This window comes from Sorex araneus, chromosome 6, assembly GCF_027595985.1.
Source record: "Sorex araneus isolate mSorAra2 chromosome 6, mSorAra2.pri, whole genome shotgun sequence".
Taxonomy (NCBI): Eukaryota; Metazoa; Chordata; class Mammalia; order Eulipotyphla; family Soricidae; genus Sorex; species Sorex araneus.
The window spans coordinates 148,932,277-148,948,883 of record NC_073307.1 but is presented as its reverse complement, the minus strand read 5'-3'; the positions used below and the strand labels follow the sequence as shown (position 1 = coordinate 148,948,883).

Here is a 16,607-nt window from a genome sequence, read left to right as displayed (position 1 = left end):
GAGAGAGCACAGCGGCTACGGCGCTGGCCTTGCACACAGCTGACCGGCTTTGATCCATCCATGTGCCCCATACGGCCCGCCAAGCACCGCCTGGGAGCGACCCCCGAGCACAGAGCCAGGAGGAAGCCCTGAGCCCCGCTGGGTGTGGCCTCGTTGCTTCTTCATCAGCTGAAGTGCCTTAGGGTCAGGCTCTCGGTCTGGAGCCCTGCAGCCACCTACAACAGTCAACTGGCCTACGGGACAAATGTCTAAGCACGGGCTGAATGAAATGGGTTTCCCATAGCGTCTTCTGGAAAGCACTCGTCAGCATGGGCTGAATGAATGGAGTTCCCAGAGCACCTTCCGGAAGACACTCCTCTCGGACCTCTGTTTTTTCCTTCTTAGTCAATGCTGGAGGCCCAGGGCCCCACACAGGCAAGGCGAATGCTCTACCGTGGAGCCCCGCCCGCCGCCCTCAAGAATTCTAAAAATGACAGAAACCAAAATCACCGAGCCCCTCCCTCTGAGGGTCAGAGCGGGCCAAGAAAGACAACGGCTCTCCAAACCAACCTAGACATGTTCCCGGACCTTGAGCCAGGCCGATTTCACCAGGGTACCTCAGACGGGAGCCGGCATCATCCCTCCACCTGCCCTAGACAAATCCCGGCAGCCCCAAACTTCCAGAACCCAACGAAAATCCCAGGTACGCGGGACCAGTGACTGCAAACTCCAGGCCTCAAGGGATAGGGGACAGGTTGATCCTTCCCATCTCCCCGCCCCTCCGGGGTCCTGGCTGTCACACCCACAAAGAACTGCTTCCAGGTGCCATTGAAGGGCACTAACGACCATGATCCAGAGACTCACAAATGAATCTCCGAATGGAGCAGCTCGCTCCAGAGATGTGTCTGGACCCCAATTACTTAAAATTCTAGAATTCCAGGAGCTATTCATAACAAGCAATACGAAATAAATTATTTAGCATCTGCCTGTGGCAGGCAGGCTTGAGTAGTGGTGGTGGGGAAAATCGAAACAATGGTGATGGGAAGGTGTAATGGTGGTCAGACGGGTGTTGAAATATTGAATGTCATCCATTATTGTGAACAGTTTTTTGAAAATAAAATTTTAAAAATTTAAAAAAGAAAGAAAGACAACTGTTGGAGTTTAGGCAGGACAAATGTCCAAACCTGCTGGAGATCATAGCCCCCCTTCTCTCCTCTCCCCACCCCCAGAGGGAGACAGACCCCCCCCTCCAGTGTTCTTGCAGGAACTCCAGTGTGAAGGGGGTACCCAAGACAGCCACAGGCCAGGGCAGCCCGCTGGCCAGTCCCCTCTACCATCACCCCGTCCAGCTTGGGCACACGTATGTCTTCGAATCAAATGGATCGAACAGACCTAAATGCCCGCCCCATCCCCCCACCCGTGATCGGGGGTGGCAGCCCCTCAACAATCCAGAAGGCACGTCAGCAGGACGGACTCCCAGCCTCCTGGCCCAGGTCGCCGACGAGCAAGCCGAGAACCACAGCAGGAATCCGGATTGGGGGCAGCCACCGTGAGGACGGCGCTGGCCTTGCACGCGGCCGACCCAGTTTCCATCTCTGGCACCTCACCTGGCCCCGCTGAGCCCGCCAGGAGCGATCCCCTGAGAACAGAGCCAGGAATAAGCCCTGCGCACACTAGGCCTGGCCGAAAAAAGCAAAAGGGGAGAAAAAAAATAAAAATCTGAGTGGTGGGACCAACGAAAAAGCTTCCAGCAGCCCGGGGAGGGCGGGCCTGGGTGTTTGTGACTGAGTCCCCGGGGTGGGGGCGCCCACTGGGGGGAGCACAAGCTGCCCTCCCACTCCCTCAGCTGGGAGGGCGCCTGAGAACAGGCTCCAGCGTGGCGTCCGTGGCAGAGGTCCCCACAGAGCCCGGCGGGGAGGGGCTCAGGCCGAGGGAACGGCGGGCACCTGCCGACCTCCACCCCTTCGCAGAAGGCTCTCCCGCGCCAAGCGGGGAATGATTAACAAGTGCCTGTGGCAGCGAGAGTGGCACCCAGCTCCGTCCCGGGGCCTGTCCATGGTCCTGTGCCATCGACCAGGGCCTGGCTCCTGCCCTGGGCCACAGCACCGGCCTTGACCTCAGCGGCCCGGATGTGGGTGGACTCCATACTGGCTGCCCGCTGCTGCCAAGGGCCCAACAAGTTCCAACACTACCACAGGGACGGGCCTTCAGGCAGGTTACCTGACCCCTCTGAGCCTCAGTCCCACATTTCTCAAATGAGGATTGAGAGTAAAAAGGGGAGGGGGCAGAGGGATAGTACAGGGGTTAAGGTGCTTGCCTGCATGGGGCCAACGGGGTTCATTTCCTGGCACCACATACAATCCCCTTAAGGCCACCAGGAGTGACCCTGTGCACTGCCCCAAAATAAAGTAGCAGTAGTAGTAGTAGTAGTAGTAGTAGTAGTAGTAATAGTAATAATAATAATAGCAAGAAGGGAAACAGAGGATGTGGAGTGGAAGGAGGAGGCAATCAATGGGATGACAGAAAGTGGCTAGACAGAAGGCCACTGACAGCACTTTAGACATGGTCCAGATGGGGGCCAGAGTGATAGTACAGCGGGTAGGGTGTTTGCCTTGCCCGCAGCCAATCCAGGTTCAATCCCTGGCATCCCATATGGTTCCCCAAGCACCTCCAGGAGTAATTTCTGAGTGCAGAACCAGGAGTAACCCCAAGTATCGCCGGGTGTGACCAAAACACAGGAAAGAAGGAAGGAGGGAAAGATGGAAGGAGGGGAGGGAAGGAGGGAAGGAAGGAAGGAGGGAAGGAGGGAAGGAGGGAAGGAGGAAGGGAAGAAGAGAGAGGGCGGAAGGAAGGGAGAGACGGAGGAAGAGAGGGAGGAAGGAAGGAAGGAAGGAAGGAAGGAAGGAAGGAAGGAAGGAAGGAAGGAAGGAAGGAAGGAAGGAGGGAGGGAAGGAGGGAGGGAAGAAGGGAAGGAGGGAAGGAGGGAGGGAGGGAGGGAGGGAGGGAGGGAGGGAGGGAGGGAGGGAGGGAGGGAGGGAGGGAGGGAGGGAGGGAGGGAGGGAGGGAGGGAGGGAAAGCGAGAGAGAGCTTGGATGGTTCATGTGATGGCCTGGCCCTCAGCATTTTCAGAGGACGGGAGACTCTCTTCACACGAGGCATGTGTTCTGAGTCTGTGGGAGCCCCTCCACTCCCTGCAGCCTCGCCAGGAAGCCCACCTTCTGAGCTGCTCCCTCCTCTAAGAACCAAGTGATGTGGTAGCAGCGGGTGATCATTTAAAGGGGGGGAGCCATAAGCCTGGTATGCACAGGGCCCTGAGCTAGGCCTCCCACGCCACGCGCCCCCGCCTCAGAGCAGCACCGGATACAGACAGCCCGGCTGGAGCCTCTGTGAAAAGATGAGTCACTGGGCCAGAGCAATAGTACAGCAGGGAGGGCACCTGTCTTGCTCATGGCCAACCCAGGTTTGACCCCCAGCATCCCAGATGCTCCCACGGACACTGCCAGGGGTGATTCCTGAGCATAGAGCCAGGAGTATGCCCTGAGCATCTCTGGGTATAACCCCCTCTTCCCCCCCGCAAAAAAAATCAGAGGGGCCAGAGAGATAGTACAGTGGGTAGAGCACTCGTCTTGCATGCCGCTGACCTGTGTTCAATCCCTGGCATCCCATATGATCCCCCGAGCACCACCAGGAGTGATCCCTGAGCACAGAGCCAGGAGCATTGCTTAGTGTGGCCCAACCCCCCCGCCCCACCCCCCAAATAAAAGAATCACTGAAAAGAATTAAATGGGAATGATCCTCACCGGGCGCTGGGTCACCTGTGTCCCTGCGGATCACCAGCGTTGTGGTTGGAGGGGGGGTGGGAATGGGGGGCTAAAAGGACGGGATAGCCTCTGGCTCCCAGGCACTCAGGCCAGTATGCAAGGAGCTCTTAGAAGCATCCAGAGCCCCAGGCAACAGGAAGTCCAGACCTGACAGATGAAAGGTCACATGGCAGGAGGGGGTGGGGGGTGACTCAGGCAGGTCTAAGAAGGTCACCTCCACCCCCAACCCGGGTCTCCGTGTGCCCAGCAGGGCCTTTCAGGAGCAGGCCCAGAACGGACACCTGCCTCGGCCCTGCCTCCGCCTCCCACCCGGCTTACCAGGCAGGATCCGCCTCCACCAGGCAGCCCAGGAGCATTTCTCAGCTAGGGGTGGGGGATGGGGGGTGGAACCTGCCTACTTAAACAAAACCTGAGCCCGGACTGGGAGAACTGCAAGGCTTGGGGAGGTCGCAGAGGACACACCCCCAGATCCACACGTCCTAGCCCTGAGGGCACAGGTGGCCTGTTCCCACACCCGAGGGCCAGAGCCCGGGGGTCAGTGAGATCAGCACTCCCAGAAAGCCTGGCTGGCTTCCGTCGGGTTGGCCGCTTTGCCCAGCGGGGTTATGGAAGTGGCCATGTAACCGCGTTTTTTTTTTCTTTTGGATGCACAGGGGTTACTCCTGGCTTTGCACTCAGGAATTATTCCTGGCGATGCTCAGGGGACCATATGGGATGCTGGGAATCGAACCCGGGTCGGCCGCGTGCAAGGCAAACGCCCTACCCGCTGTGCTATCGCTCCAGCCCCTGTAACCGTGTCTTTTAAGACCCGGGGATAGTAGCGTGGGCAGGGCACTGGCTTTGCATGCAGCTGACCAGGGCTCAATCCATGACACCCCATACGGATTGATAATAATTGAGTACCACCAGAAGTAATCCCCGAGCACAGTCTCAGGAGGGAGCCCTAAGCACTGGCAGGTGTACCCCCTCCAACCCTCCCCAATGCCCCTCCCCCCCCAAAAAAAAAAACATAGTGTTGTCCTCCTGTGATATCAGACTGTCCTGGCCCTGGGCCGCCAGAATGCCCACCCCGTTCCTGCCAGCAGGCCCCAGCCCATCTCCAGCACCGCCTCCTGCTGCTTCTCCTTCTCACAGGCCAGCCCCCACCCCCACCCGGGAAGTTCCTCTCACTATATCCCCCCCACCCCAGCGGGAAACTCTGCACCCCAGATATGGCTGGAGGAGGCTTATCGCAAGTGAGGATGAGTAAGACAATGACTGTCACCGTTATTATCAGAGAGTCTTTCTCGCAGACGGAACCACGTCCCCTCTCGTCGCCCAGCCACCTCCCACTCTCAGCCTTCTCGTTGTGCTAAGCCTAATTTTTTTTTGGGGGGGGGGCTGGGGGAGCTTGAGGGGAAGTTGGCTACAAAGGCAATCAATCGGTGGGGTGGCAGACGGGAGCAAGGAGGCTGTGCCCACTCGTGAAACCCAGGCCTGTTCTGCCTGCCCTGAGCCCACCTGGGATGGCCGGAACCCCGGGGACACCCTCAATCCTCCCCCCACCCCCGCAGAGGAAATGCAGCACTGGGACCCCCTCCCTGAGCTGAGTCACCAAGTGCACCTGAGAATGCAACCCCCAAAACCAAGTCTGCACCCCTGATAAACAGGGAAGCGTGGGGGCGTGTTCAAGGGGGTCCTCGGAGACCAGAAGGAGGGGCGGGGGGGTGGGCACTGGGAAGTGAGAGTCACACCAGGACAAGTGACAGGGCCCCCGGAAGTGACTTCCCTTCTCTGAGCCTCTGTTTCAACATCTGCAGTGTGCTGAGTTTGGCTCGGGGGAGCCTGGGGGTATCCCCCCGTTCTGCCTTGCACGCAGCTGCACGGGTTTGCCTTGCACGCGGCTGACCCGAGTTCGATTCCCAGCATCCCATATGGTCCCCCGAGCACCGCCAGGAGTAATTCCTGAGTGCAGAGCCAGGAGTAAGCCCTGTGCATCGCTAGGTATGACCCAAAAAGCAATAAAATAAAAGAAACCACACAGGCTGGAGGAAGGGTGTTTGCTTCGCACATGGCCGACCGGATTCAATCCCCAGCATCTCATACAATCCTCCAAGCACCACCAGGAGTGATCCCTGAGCACAGAGCCAGGAGTAAGCCCTGAACCCCCCTGGGTGTGGCCCCAAATTAAAACATTTAGTGAACCAGGACTCTCTGTCCTGATGCAGAGGATCGATACAGCCCCCAAACTGCCGCTCGCTGGAGGCAGGAGAGCAGAAAAGCAAAGAATGACGGAAGGTTCAGAGGTCTCCTGGGGCCTCTGAGGGCAGGGTTGGGGCAACAGCGTGAGAGGGAGCTGGCCTGGTCAGGGAGAAAGCGGCACACTTGCCTGGCGCGGGCAAGGCCCTGGATCCGGGGGTGGACCCAAGTGGCCCCTATTTAAAAAAAAAAAAAAAAAAAACAATCCTCTGACTTGTATCCCAGAAACGAAGCTTCTCCTACGAAGATGAATTTGCCTTTGCACACTTCAAACATGACATAACATAAGGGACTGATTCATACCCACCCTGCCAACCCCGGCGGGCAGGACTCGAGCGCGCGCGCGAGCCGTTCTGACAGCAGCTCCAGCGGGACACTTCATTCCGCTCCTCAGCCGCAAGGGCGAGCGCCACAAAGCGCAGGCAAGCTGCAAGCCCGTGATAAAGGGGCCCGCAGCCCCGCCACGTGACCCAGCCGCGCGCCCTCGGCACCCAGGAAGGGCTCACGGGTTTGGAGGTCCAGGTCCGGCCTGGCCAGGAGGGGGCGGGGGTGCTGCAGACGGTGCAGCCGCCGGGCCGACACCAGCCTCTTCCCAGAAACAAAGGCTCAGATTCAAATACCAGGAAAAAAATCAATCATCTCTGGAGGCCATCCAGCGCCCCAGGGCCCCCAGGGAGAAGCTTTCCCGTGTTTGGAACTCCCCCAGATGGCCAGGGGCACCCTGCCAGCCCACACGGCACCGGGGTGCTGTGTAACCCTCCCTGCCAGAGTGTGCTCCCCCACTTCCTCTTCAGGCTTTCCTCTGCCCTCCTCCCCCACCCCCTCCGAATTGGCAGCAGGGAGGGGAGGGGAGCAGAGTCCTGGGTCCAGCCACCCAGGAAGGGGAGGCAGAAAGGAACCGGGATGAACCCTAAGCCCCCTCCCCCACCCCCCAACACACACACACACACACACACACACATACACACACACACCACCAAGACCCCCATGACAACCACCCCACTCCAGCAGGGGCTATGCACACCCCACTCTCCCAGCAAGGCCACTGCAGCAGGCTGCTCAGGGCAGGGGGGTGAGGGGTGCCTGGGTCCGAGAAGTCCGTGTCCTAGAGCCCCAGGGTCCTCTGTAGAATGGGAATACCACCGGCCGCGGCCTGTGAAGTCACGGGGGAGAAAGGCGAGGCAGAAGGTCGGGCTCAGGGTGAGCTCAGCTACCTGCGGGAGACGGAGTACATGACCCGGGGAGCGCAGGGTGTGAGGTGGGGCAGGCAGCTGGATCACCCTTGCCCAGAGTACAGGAGAAAGGCGGGCAGGGAAGGAAAGGAAGTGAGGGGAGAAGTGAGAAGAGGAAGACAGGAAGTGACCGGGACAGGGGTCAAGGGCCTCGGGTGTATCAGCGGGGTAGAGGGCTGGGATAGCGCTGTACCCGAGCCACAGAGCCATGAACGAGGAGGGCATTTGCCTTGCACGCAGCCAACCTGGGTTCGAGTCCCAGCATCCCATATGGTCCCCTGAGTCACCGTCAGGAGTAATTCCTGAGTGCAGAGCCAGGAGTAACCCCTGTGCATTGCTGGGTGTGACCCAAAAAGCAAAAAAATATATATAATATGGGGCTGGAGCGATAGCACAGCGAGTAGGGTGTTTGCCTTGCATGCAGCTGACCCAGGTTCAATTCCCAGCATCCTATATGGTCCCCTGAGCACCGCCAGGAGTAATTCCTGAGTGCAGAGCCAGGAGTAACCCCTGAGCATCGCCGGGTGTGACCCAAAAAGCAAAAATAAATAAATAAAAATTTAAAAAATAAAATGCAGAAAAGTGGGCCTGGCCCAGGACAGGCAGGTCCATAACCCAGGCCTCCTCCAAGTGCCCACCCTACCACCCAAACCCCTTTCCATGCAGGGAACACGGCCCCCCAGAAGCCCTCGGGCACTGCTCGCCCATGTTCACCAAGGCCTGTGGCAGGGCTCACCCAGCTTCCCGCAGCTCTTCCTCAGGTGAGACAAAGCCTGGCACGCCCTGGGCAGGAGTATCGCTGGCCTGAGTGTGGCCACACGCTCCAACGAGGAGGACATGGGGGCCACATCCGCCCGGAGACCTGGGTCAGACAGCGATGGCATCAGGTCCGCCAATGAGAGATGCTCGGGACAGGCCCAGCTGCAGAGTCAGAAGGCAAACTGGTGCCTGCCAGGCGCTGGGGTGAGGAGGTGCGGTAGGAGTAGCTGCGAATGGAGATGGTGGGGGGGGCGGGGATGAAAGCACGCTGGACGCGGAGGGCAGGGTGGGAGCTACCACTCGGACATGGCTATCCGTACAGAGACGGGGCCACCCCGGCAGTTCAACCTGCTGGAGCAGACCTCACCACTCAGTGCTCACCACTCAGTGCTCGAACCCGAGGGGGCCCTGTTGGGCTGGTCGGGGGGGGGGGGGGGAGGGATCACCAGGGCTGCCTCTAGCAGTGTGTGGGGGAACATGAGGCGGCAGGAATCAAACTCAAGGTCTTTAGGCTATTCACCCTGAATTGTGCTTTTTTTTTTTTAAGGTGGAGAGTGGGGTATTAGGCCACACCTACCAGTGGTCGAGGGCTACTTCCAGTGCTCAGGAATTGCTCCCGGCAGTGCTCAGGGGGACCTGAGAGGCAGGAGAGCAAACCCAGGCCTGGGCATGCAAGGCAGATATGCCAAGTCCCAGTGCCGCCTCACCCGCCCTCAAATGTGCCTTTTTAAAGAGACATTTAGGGGGTAGGACGTTTGCCTTGCACGCGGCCAACCCGGGTTCAATTCCCAGCATCCCATATGGTCCCCCGAGCACCGCCAGGAGTAATTCCTGAGTGCAGAGCCAGGAGTAACCCCTGTGCATCACCAGGTGTGACCCAAACCCCCCCCCCCAAAAAAAAGAGACATTAAACTGATAAGAACAGATACTACACTTGATCTTAGCCAAAAGGCCGAGAAGCGATAAAAAAAAAAAAGAGAGAGAGACATTTAGAGTATGCGAGATCCCAAGGAAGCTGTCGGGTTTGTAACCTGCCCACCCAAAGCACGACAGAGGGACAAACGGATCAGTACCGACACAATCTGGGAAGAAAAGTGAAGTCTGCTTCTCTCCAAGACAGAACCCATTCGAGGCAGATCCATGAGCTCTGCGGGGCAGCCCCACCTGCCGTGGCCCAGCCCTCAGGGGACACCACCCGCCTTGCAGAACCTGAGATGCATCCTCCAAAGAGCAGCCAAGGAAACTCCCTCCTTCCCACCTGTGACAGCCCCCAACGCCCCACACATGCAGAGAGCAGCTGGTCCCTGCTCCAGCCAGCTCTGACCTCTCCTGAAGCAAAGGGGTCCTGACCCACCTTCCTCCTCTGCACCCGCCACCCATCCCAACTCCGGCTGCCCGGCTGCCCGGGTGCTGTGTCCTTGGTAAGTAAGAAGCGCAGGCCTTCAAGTTCTTAATCCTGACCTTGTCCTCCGCAAGGCACTCAGCGGGGTTGACAGGTCGGGAAACAAAGGCAGTTGGAGGAGGGGCAGGAAGGAGAACCCAAGCGAGGCCATGACCACGTACCAAAGCTGGGCTGTGAACTGAACTTTCTCTCCCACTGAGACACACAAACACACACACACACACACACACACACACACACACACACGTGTGCTGCCCAGAAAAGTCTGAAGCTTGGGGGAATTTCACTAGCCCAACGTCCTTCCAATGGGCACAGAAATCTGTATTAAAAGCTGTTTCTGGGGGCCAGGAATGTAGCTCAGTGGTTACACAAGACCTCGGTTCAATTCCTGGCACCACAAACATTTTTAAATTTAAAATATATATATATATATATTAATTTTTAAATAAAAAACCGAGTGCAAGGCTGGAGAGGTAGTACAACGGGCAGGGCACTGGCCTTGCACACAGCCAACCCAGGCTCAATGCCCAGCACCACATATGGTCCCCCCAAGCCCCCCCAGAGCGATCCCCAAGTATGGAGCCAGGAGTAAGCCCTGAGCACTGCCGGTGTGAACCAACCGCCCCCTACCCCCAAATGAAGCTACTAGAGCAGGTCTCCCTAAGATGCACTGGGAGCTGGGGAGATGGTGTAAAGGATGGAGTGTATGTTCTACGTGCAAGGGCCTGGCGAGAACTAGATATAGCCCCTCAAACGGAAACACAAAATCAAAGTCAGCTGCTGGTGAGCAGGTACCCCTGCAACTTCTTAGATTTAAAAAGAAAATGTGGGGGGGGGGGGAATAGCGTGATAGTATAGTAGGAGGGCATTTGCTTGGCATGCAGACAACCTGGGTTCAATCCCTGGCATTCCAGAGGGTCCCCTTGAGCCCTGCTAGGAGTAATTCTTGAGTGCAGAGCCAGGAGTAAGCCCCAAGCATTGCCTTGTGCAACCCAAAAAGCCAAAAAATCAATCAATCAATCAATCAATCAATCAATAAAAAGGAAATGGGGACTCAGGGATGTGGCTCAGTGACGGAGCACACACCCCACCAGGGTACCACCCCACACCACCAAGTATTATGCCCAGCACTGCAAGTGCCCCCAGGAACAGCACTCAAGTGCACAAGGCCTGGCATCAACACCAAAGGAAGAACATGACAAAAGTAAAACTTTCATTGAAAACCTGAGAAGGAGGGGCCAGAGAGATAGCACAGTGGGTAGGGCGCTTGCCTTGCACGTAGCTGACTTGGGTTCAATCTCTGGCATCCCATATGGTCCTCTGAGCCCTGCCAGGAGTGATTCCTGAGTGTAGAATCAAGCTACTCCTGTTACTCCTGAGCACGGCTGGGTGTGGCAAAACAGCAACAACAACTGAGAGTGAGGGTCAGGGAGAGGCGGAGAGGGTAGCACAAAGCTTAGCATTCTAGGTCCAACCCCTGGCCACTTCACGGCCTCGTAAAAGCACTGGCCTGGTAGGGCTGGAGAGAGGGCACAGTGGGTACAGCACTGGCCTTGCACTCAGCCGACCTGGGTTCAACCCCAAGCACCACATACGATCCCCTGAGCACCACCAGGAGCGACCCCTGAGAACAGCCAGGTGGAGCCCGAAAGCCACAAAAAGTAAATAAAGAAGCACTTCTAAGTCTAGCCCCAGCCCTTGTGAGGGATATTTGTATAGCAACTCTAATTAATAATAATAATAAATGAAATGTGTAGCTTGAGTGTGACTCTGTGCAGTCAGATACACAAGCCAGTGACTTTCTTGGTTGTGCTTGGAGTTTTTCTACGTCCCACCAGACAACAAGTAAAACACTTGACATTTTCCCTGAGTACTCAAAAAAAAAATTTATTTTTTTTTTTTTAAGGCTCACACAAAATAGGTCCACTGTGAGTCACGCGCAGTCAAATGGCAGCGGGAAGCAGCCGCCACGCAGCCCAGCTGGGCCGTCTGCAAATGTAAACATCCAATGCAAAACTCTGTGCCAGTCAAAAATGCTAACACCCAGTGCCCGCGTGGGCGTCCTGAAACAGGCAGCCTCCTCCATTCTCACGGAGGAGACAGAAACAAGGCACCCCTGTTGGAAAAGTCACTCTTCCCCGGGTGTCCAAGATGACACAGATGCCTGGAAATTCTTCCAGAAGGAGTCTTTACTGCTTCCGAGGAGATGCAGTCTGCAGGAAGGGATTGGACCCTGCACTCCTTCCAGACAGCTGCTGCCCAGTCTCCAAAGAGGGAAAAAGGTTAAGTGCTTTCCAGGGCAGACGGTTCTGCAGCTACGAGAAGGATGATTCTCTTACCCATGCACTGCCGGGGTGGAGGAAAGGCTTTTTGCTACTTAACCTTTCGGCAGGAAAGACTCTGAAACCATCCCTGCATTGGGGTTGGCCAGTTTTAAGTCAGAAGCCTCCTGGAGTAAACTGCAACCCGTTCTCAAGACTAGAGAAATGTGGCGAAGAGGCGGGGGGAGAGAAGGTCTCTCCCCTGCACCACCGGCCCTCTCGCCGGCCCTCTTTCTGACTGCTGTGGTGCTTTTTTAATAACGCTCTGCCGTGCTTCCATGGAAAGGAAAAGATAAGTTTCCACCCACCGCAGCTCCCTGGGTTGTGGAAGCCGCTCTGCAGTTGGGTTGTGAAAGCCTGGTGGCCCTAGTGATAGCACTCACTGGCCGGGCACGCGGGGGGCTGTTTTACAGAGCCAGGGATTGAACTCGGGGCCTCCCTCAGGGGACGTGAGTGTTTCAGAGCTGAGTCCCACTCCATCTGGAAACCCAGCTCTGACTGCTCACTCCTCTGCCATCAGAGCTTGCAACGGCGGCCAACCCCACACCCCACTCTACAGATGACCCCTCCCCCCCACCCCGCCACCACCAGCGTCACCAGGAGTGAGCCCTGAGCATAAAGGCAGGCGTGACCTCTGAGCACAAATTTAGGAGTGAGCCCTGAGCACAGAGCCAGGAGTGAGCACTGAGCACAGCCGGATGTGGCCCAAGCCACCTCCACCACCCCCCCTACCAAAATAAAAAAAAAACCTCACAGGGCTTTACCCTGTGTGAAACCACAGCAGTGAGAAACGCCCAGCACAGGAACCCTCTCCTCTCTGAACCAGCAGGGCCCAGAAAAGTGCCTAGGACTCTGTAATGGGACGTTGAGACAACTGGGGCTGGGGTGACATGGCACACAAGTCCTGTTTGGGGAGTTTTGCATGTTTTTTGTTTTTTTGTTTTTTGAACTGTCCCCAGTGATACCGCCCTACACAAAGGAAGCCTCAGAGTAATTTGGGAAACGGCTTAGGGCTTACCTCCTGCCCCACCTCCACAGCACCAGGACCCAGACACACACACACACACACACACACACACACACACACACACACACACTCCACCAAGGCAGCAAAAAACAGCCCCTGAGGTCCTGCCGCGCTGAGCGAGCGCCGCCATGGGCAGGAAGTTGGCACACTTGTCACTAGCTTGAGAACAAAGCAATAGGAACACGTACAGGTCATCAGAGACCAAAGGCCAAAGGGGCCGGGGCCCGGACCATTCCTGATGGTCTCAGCACCACTACCTGTTCTGGGGCTATTTGGACATGTTCAAAATTCCCAGCTTGGGCAATCGCAGCCATTTGCATAATTTCCTAACACCGGGGCCCCGGAACGAGGCTGCCTGAGCGTGAGCCCTGGCGTGTCCGCTGGGCTGTGTGACCTCGGGGGGTTGTTGCTTCACCTCCAAGTCTCTGGTTTTCCTCTTCTGCAAACTGAAGACGGAAGAGGTTGACCCACGAGGGTCTCATGAGGGATCGGGTATAGCCCAGGGCACACTTAGCTCACGTCTGAGCACAGGAAGCACTCAGTACTGGGTTATTGTGATTCCATTTTGCAGATGAGAAAAAGGGGGGCCCTGAGAGGCTCAGTAATTTCTCAAGGTCTCATGGTTAGTAAGAGACAGTCCTGGGCTCTAAGAACTTGCAAATCTGTGCTCTTCTGACTAGAGCACGTCAAAGTCATCCCCCACAAGTCCAAGAGGTTACTGTGCTTCCCCAAACACACATGCACTTGCATGTACACACACACACACACACACACACACACACACGTACTTTGGGCTGATCAGGCAAAAGGTAGAATCACAAAATAATTTTAAGTAATAAGGGACCAAAAGACTCACGTGTCACCGCATTTGTGGCCGCACAACCTCTTATAGCCTAGTTCTCCCTCTCGAAGAACCTGGCAAGGTACCAAGAGCATCCTGCCTGCATGGCAGAGCCTGGCAAGCTCCCCGTGGCATATTCGATATGCCAAATACGGTAACAATGAGGGGTCTCATTCCCCCTGACCCTGAAAGAGCCTCCAATGTGGCACCGCTGGGAAGAACGAGTAAAGGAGAGGTGCTAAAATCTCAGGGCTAGGACGAATGGAGACGTTAGTGGCGCCTGCTCGAGCAAATCAACGGAATGACAGTGATATAGTGATACAGTGAAGGGACCAAGAGGCCATAAACCAGCATCCGAGTCTACTGCAGCCAGGGGCTAACCTCTGCCCTGGACCAGGGTGATTCTCTCCATCCCCTATTCTGCAAACAGCTCTGGAGGGGGCAGAGGGAGGGCCTCTGCTGCAGGGAGAGAGACCCAGACAGACAAGCCCCTCCCCTGTCAAAGCCCTTATCCCGGGGAACAGGGAAACAGCAGCGGTTAAGCCCCGGGATTTCAGGGGGGTGGCAGGATGAGGAACACAAGCGGGAAATGGGATGGAGCGTTGCACCCCACCCCCAGGGCGAGCAAACTGGGCTCCAGTGTCCATGCCAGGGAGACGGGCAGGCGGGCAGGATGGGGAGGTAAGGGAGCGCACTCGGGCCCCACGTCTGGGTCTCAGGCTCCTGGGGCCCTGGGTTGGGCACGGCAGGAAGCTTCCGAGGGTGGAAGCAGAGAGACAGACAGCCTGACCTGGCGGGCCCACAAGAGCCTCAGTGAAAGTGAAAGAGGCCAGCGTGTGGCAATGGCGTGTGGCAATGGCGCCGATGGCGGGTCCCTTCCCACCCTTCATCCCCCTGGTGCCACTGGCCCTCCGTAAGCGTGATCGCGGGGGCCTCGGCGCCGGCTCCACTGTCCCAGCATGTGCACGGTGGGTGGGGGGTGGGCGGATGCACGGCACTGAGCGAGAAGGTGGGCGCCCCGCTCCAGCTGCTCGGGGCTCAGCTACTAGAGATCTCTGTCGCTGGGGTTTTTGCTCTCATTTGGTTCAGTTTTGGGGTCGGGGGCCACCCCCTGTGGTGCTCAGCGCTTACTGTGCTCAGGGATCACTCCTGGTAGGGCCGGGAGAACCACAGAGGGATGTCGGGGATCGAACCCCGGTGGGCCACATGCAAGGCCAGCGCCCTCCCCGCTGTGCTACTTTCTCCGGACCCACGTTTTATTTTTTGAGTCACTCCCGGTGGTACCTGAGGGAATTATGTGGTGCAAAGAGACTCGAACCCAGGGCGCCTCATACCCGCAATGCCAGCGCTCTCCCGCTGGGCCATATCCCTCTCATCCGTATTTTTCCAAAGTTTCGCCCAGTGCAGCCATCACTGTTTCCCTAGGGGGGCTTCTAAGGCCCTGCTCCTCAGCTGTGAGCAGAGAGAATCGACCAGCGCCGCCCTGGACCCCGCCCTGCCCGGCCAACACCACTAGCTGATCCCACCTCTGCCTCCTGCCCAGCAAGGCGACCCCAAGTGGTCCGAGGGTCTTTTCTAGGCAGCGCCCCATCATCGCCTGGAGGTGACAGGCACACCCAGGGCCCGCTTGTCTTTCCTCCCCTCTCTCGGACATTCTTTGAGGACAAGTTCCTTTTTCTTACCAGTAATGATTAACTGGCACTGAGATCAGCTGGCTTGGGGTCAGCCAGACCATGAGCTCACACGTTCCATCCGTGAAAGCAAGTTTTTGCTTCATTTCCTGCATCCCAAAGTTCACGTCTCCCGGGTGGCACCCCCCGCCCCCACCTCCCCACACCAGTCTTGCTGCCCCATAGCCACCCACCCAGACATTTATTGAACAGGACCGAGAGCGACCGTGTGATCAGATCTATGCTGAGCAATTCCCCTCCTAGATAAAGCGGTTTCTGAGCAGTCACCGCTGAGAGAGGGGAGTCTGGGGTTCCAGGACTGTCGGGTCCCCTTACTCAGGGGCCTGAGTGGGCACAGCCCCCTGCCCCGGTGAGCAATGCCCAAGGGGTACAGGCGAAACGCAGGCTGGGTGGGCACAAAGTCACCGCAGCAAGGCTGCAGCGGGCACGCCACTATCGCCGACGGTGCCACCTGGGGTCTTGGATGTGCTGCGCCAGCCCTCCGCAAGGCAGCAGTCCTTGCCAGGATGGACGAGACCCCGCACCGCGTCCGGGGTGGGCATCCCAGAAACCAGCTGGAGAGGGGGCTGGAAGACAAGGCCAGGGGCACCGGCGGGGGTCGGTGCTGGCCGGGACGGACGGCTGCCTTGCCCTGGCTGGCCTTTCGGCGCCCCGCGATGCGGGATGATGGTGGGGTCTCAGAAGCCCAGGGAGGGCATCCCCGGGAGTCTAGCTGCCCCGTGGGTGTCACCCCCACTGGCTCTTGGCTTTATCTCCAGGTGGCCGCCCTGAGGCCTGGAAACACTCACGGCTGAGCCGCGGGGAACAGGCGGGCGGGCCGGCTGGCGGGGAACTTGGCAGTGAAGCCCTTTGTAATGGGATCTCCGGAATCCGGGTCCGGCTCACTGTGGAACTTGGCACTCGGGCCGCTTCAGACTCAGAGCGCGTTTCCTTCTCTGCGGTGGAGCTGAGCTCCACACAGATCCCGGGCCCTCGGGCTTCCCACCCCCACCCCCGGCCCACTGAGAGAGGGGGAAACTGAGGCTGAGGGCTCCTCGGAGAGACATGACTCAGGAGCCACCAGCTGGTGCTCCCAGCAGGGCATGCCCTGGACCCCCAACGCGCACCCCACCACAAACACCACCACCAGGGGCCGAGCCAGGCTGCAAAGGGTCCTGCTTCCTATCAGGAGAAAGCCGGTCACCTACAGCATTTTGGGTAGCCCCAGATTGCAACTTTGACCCATGCCTGGAGCCAAGTTCTCAAGTGAATGCTTCTTCTTCTTCTTCTTCTTTTTTTTTTTTTTGGGGTCACACC

At 57.7% G+C, this 16,607-nt stretch overlaps 1 protein-coding gene and 1 pseudogene across 1 annotated transcript in view; both read right to left on the bottom strand.

Moving 5' to 3' along the window:
* PTPRJ (protein tyrosine phosphatase receptor type J) overlaps nucleotides 1-16,607 on the bottom strand; it is a 172,371-nt gene that overhangs the window by 141,391 nt on the left and 14,373 nt on the right.
* On the bottom strand, nucleotides 8,828-8,993 carry LOC129406410 (U2 spliceosomal RNA; annotated as a pseudogene).